At 34.2% G+C, this 4,785-nt stretch overlaps 1 pseudogene; it reads left to right on the top strand.

Moving 5' to 3' along the window:
• The first annotated feature begins 3,027 nt into the window (after nt 1-3,027).
• Nucleotides 3,028-3,953, top strand: LOC147828887 (olfactory receptor 5W2-like; annotated as a pseudogene).
• The last annotated feature ends 832 nt before the right edge of the window (nt 3,954-4,785 follow it).

The raw sequence follows: 4,785 nt of genomic DNA, 5'->3' as shown, positions 1-4,785 counted from the left end.
GTAACAGTTACATAAACCAAATAGGAAAGCTCCAGAAATACCATTACAGAGAGCAATGAAACCACAAAGGAAAAAAGTAATAGAGGAAGAAAACACTAAAGGGTCAACAAAACAACCAGAAAATAGTAGCAAAAGAACAATATTAAGTCCATGCTCATTAATAATTACATTGAATGTAAATATATAAAATTCTGCCATCAAATGTGTGGAATGTAAATAGCACTCAGACATTAAGAGAAGATGATTCTGATACATGCAACAACATAGATGAACCCTGAAATATATCGGGCTAAGGACTCCTAATAAAATGTACACATATTGTAGCCTCTATTTAACTGTGCTCCTTGGACTGACAAACACAGAGCTACAGAAACTGATGAATGGTCCCAGGTGACAGTGAAAAGTGAGAGAATGTGACTACTAATAGCTTTGGATGGTGATGGAGAATGTTCTGGAATGAGATAGTGGTCACAAATGCTCAACCTTATGAATACACTAAAACTGAAATAAGTGCCTAACATTAAAGAATGAATATAAGTATAGGAATCACATGGTAATAAATGTAAAATAATTCTCTTAAGGATAATAATGCTCCTGTGTGAAGTCATAAAGGAAATTTTAAAACAGAAGAGAAACAATAGACAACAGATGGGAATGATTAAGCACAGGGTTATTTGAATGTAAATACATTCTTACTATGGAAAAGGAAGGTTTAAATTATATTACATAGTATGTACACACATAAAACACTGTGGTCTTCTTCTTGAAATAGATCAATTTCATTATGATTGTAAAAAATATAATTCACCTTTTGCTTAAATTGATGACATTCACAGGGGAGAATACATAATGACAAACATAATCACAGCAAACCCAGGGGAAATAGCATCAAAAACTGAAGTCCCAACTGGTATCAACCGAAATAAAATGCTCTCTGCTTAGTGTTTAGCTACCAAGACCTTCTCACCTCAGGTAGGTTCAGAATCCTCAGATATAAAGGTATAGAAGAAAATGAAAATAGTTAATTTTTTTAAGCAAAAAGAGAGATTTATGAATAAAACATTTTAAACATGCCAAATTTAATAAATTGTCCTGGAAATTCTGGTGCTTGAAAATATTTTACCCTCAGAATTTAAAAAATCTGACTAAACTTCATAGCAAACAGAGCATAATATATTGATATTTTATTCTGGTCTTGATACATAGCAGAGCCCTGATTCCTTTTATCATTATATAAGCACGTGCATGAATTTCAGAGATTTTTAAATCTGTTTTATCTCAAAATTATTTTACTTATAACACTATAATAAAGATGTATGCAGATTCAACTCTATGTGAAATATATTCTCTATTTGCTTAGCCTTAGATTAATCCCCAAAATACCAATCACTGTAGTCCAGTTCCCATAAATTAACAATGGGATGTAAACACATTAAGTATTGGGCACTTACAGAAAATCACATACATAGCAAGGAAGCCTGTTCATGACAGAAGATTTACTGTCCCTTCTGCTAATTCTATGTTGTAACACACAAGTCAATTTTACATATAAGGCAATGCTAAGTAAGGTGTTGAATTCTGTTGACTCTACCTATTCTCAGTATATTTTTTCAGAGAACTCATTATTTGGAATTAGTTCACTGCTACAAATACATAAGGTGCATTGTGATAAAACCAAGAAAGTCTTATACAAATGCTCAGTACAATGCATTTCATATCGCTTCTTTTTTTTATTAAATTCTTTTATTGGTACATTGTAGGTATACAACACAATTACATTTCTCATTGGGAATTGTACCTTTACATAATGCATCTTGGTTCTTATTTTTTCCCCATTCCTAGCCCTCCCTTCATGCCCTCCAACCTTCCCTATTTACAAAGACTTTATTTCCATTTTTTCCTTTCTCATCATTTTTCCTTTCCCTTCTTTCCTTTCCCCTGCCCCTCTCACTACCTCTACCCCTTTGGACCTTTTCTTCCTATCGTGCATTACTGATTATTCATTCTAATCATTGGTACATTTTAGGTATATAATATAATGACATTCATCATTGGAAATTTGCACCTTTACATAGTTTCTCTTGGTTCTTATTTTTCACCCTTGCCCAGTTCTCCCTTCAACCCCTCCATTCCTTCCTATTTACAAAGATTTTGTTCCTATTTTTCCATTTTCTCATATTAATTCCATTCTCTTCTATCCTTTCCTCTAGCCCTCCCACTTCCTTCCCCTTTCCCCCTTTTCTTTGTATTTCACATTACCTATTATACATTTAGTCCTTATTTACACTTTCAGTTTCTCACACCAGAGAAACTATTTGGAATTTATTCATGTGTGTCCTATTTATTCCTCATATCACTCTAATACTAAAGAAACAAACAATAAGAAATATAGTATGGCAAATTTCAATATTAGCTACTTAAGTGCTTTTTACTTATAGAAGTAATGTAAAGTATTTTGAACCAGTCATGATTTTTAGGATTTTAATGTTATCATTTTGTGTCCACAGAAATACTTTTAGGCATTGTAAATGCATAGTTTTTTTCAAAAATTAACTTTATTGGTACATGGGAAAGAAAAAAAATATGAGAAAAGAAGGAAAAATGGAAACAAATCTTTTGCAAATGCTTGCTCTTGTATCTTACACCCTGTCTCTCCAACTTCTCTGTATGTTGCACATTATTTGGAAGATCAAATTATATTACAATTTATTCAACTCAATCCCCTGAGGTAAGGAAAGTAGAGTCCACAGAAATTATGGCATTTATTAAAAGGCACACACTTCATAAATGGAATTTAGACTCATCACAATATCCAGTTGTCTATCTCAGACACATTTTATTCTTTTCAAGTAGATAATAGCTTTAAAAAGAAACATATGATGACATAGATAATTTTCCCAAAATATAAATAACAATAACCAAATTGTATTCTAATTTACAAATAAATTGTTGATCTTCAGAAATGCATAACATACAGCTATTCTTTTGTTTATCATTTTATAAATAGTTTAGAGATGAACAAGGACAATGGACCAGAGAAATTGCTCATTGACTAAAATCATCTTGGGAATTACTGGTAACCCTGAGATGAAAGTGATTCTACTTACCATGTTTCTTCTCATTTATCTTATTAATCTCCTAGGAAATCTGGGAATGATCATCTTAATTAGAATGGAGTCCCAGCTCAACACACCCATATACTTCTTCCTCAGCTACCTGTCTTTCTGTGACCTCTGCTATTCCAGAGCAATTGGACCCAAGATGCAGGTTGACATATTTGGCAAGGATAAATCAATTCCTTTTTGCAGTTGTGCTCTGCAGTTATTCCTCTCCTGGACCTTTGCAGACTCAGAGTGTGTGCTGCTGGCAGTGATGGCCTTCAACCAGTACAAGGCCATCAGCAGCCCCCTGCTGTATACAGCCCACATGCCCAGCAGGCTGTATTCCCTGCTTGTGGCTGGAGCTTACCTGATGTGACTGACAGATGCTCTGAAACACACCACACTGACATTCTGCCTGTGTTTCTGTGGGTCTAATGAAATCAATAATTTCTTCTGTGATTTACTTCCACTTTATCTCCTTTCCTGTTCTGACATAGAGGTCAATCAACTGGTATTATTTATCATTTTTGGCTTCATTGAACTGAACACCATTTCAGGAGTCCTCATATCCTCCTGCTATATCATCTCATCCATCCTAAAGATATGCTCTGCTGAGGGAAGGTCAAAGCTTTGTCCACCTGCACCTCTCACTTAACTGCAGTTGCCACTTTTCAAAGAAATCTCCTTTTCACATACTTCAGAATAAGTTCTTACTACTCCTTAGATCAGGACAAAATGATCTCACTGTTTTACACCCTGGTGATGCCCATGATGAACCCACTGATTTATAGCCTGTGGAACAAGGATGTAAAAGAAGCCCTTTAAAAAATTAAAAATAAAAGCTGGTTTTAAACATTTTTACACAATGTGCATGTATAGAGATTTTTACAAAAACCATATGGCAGAGTACATCATTCAGTTTAATGAAATGAGTGTTTGTGATAAAACCTAATAATATGAAAATATTGTGAAGTATTTCTCTCATCTGCTATCTTTCATTATTACTGTTTATTAGATAGGACCTTCCTATATTTCCAGAATGCCAATGAATTTTTAATTCTCCTTCCTTAGCCTCTGGAGTAGTTTGGATTTCAAGAATATGACTTCATGCCTGTCTTTCCTTTATGTATCATGAAGATGAATATGAAGTTATCTTTCTGGGAAAAAGTTTGACATTCCTATTTGACAGACTTTTCACAAGTAATTCTTTAAATTAATAAATTAGTAATTCAAGATTAGTTCAATTATATCATAATCTGACCAGTAATTCCTAAGTGCTTTTGTGGATTTAAGGTCTTTGTTTTCATGGTAAATCCTGCAGCATCCAATAAGCTGAAATGTATCTTATACTTAATCTTATAAACCAGTGGAAGGAAACCATGATAATGAACAGTGCATTTATTGAATTCATGATAAGCCTCAAGTCCTTTAGGAATGGAAAGAACTCAGGCAAACATATCCAGAGCAAAATGTCTAAGTCCAGTTTGCAAGTGAGAGGATCCTGGGCCAGAGCGATTTTATATTAGATCCATGCAAATGAAACCAGAGGAAAGCAGAGGATTCACAGGCAGAGGATCTTTCCATTAGAGAAGGCCTGAGGCAGAAAGGCCTGTGTCTTCAGAAGTAAAGATGTGCAGAACAGGGAGAGAGAAATGCAAAGAGCCTTGGTCTTGGTCAGGATGTA

The sequence above is a fragment of the Heterocephalus glaber genome, unplaced genomic scaffold, assembly GCF_053883595.1.
Source record: "Heterocephalus glaber isolate CG9 unplaced genomic scaffold, H.glaber_assembly_v1.0 deba00000896, whole genome shotgun sequence".
NCBI classification, from domain to species: domain Eukaryota; kingdom Metazoa; phylum Chordata; class Mammalia; order Rodentia; family Bathyergidae; genus Heterocephalus; species Heterocephalus glaber.
This window is presented reverse-complemented; position numbering and strand designations above follow the sequence as displayed.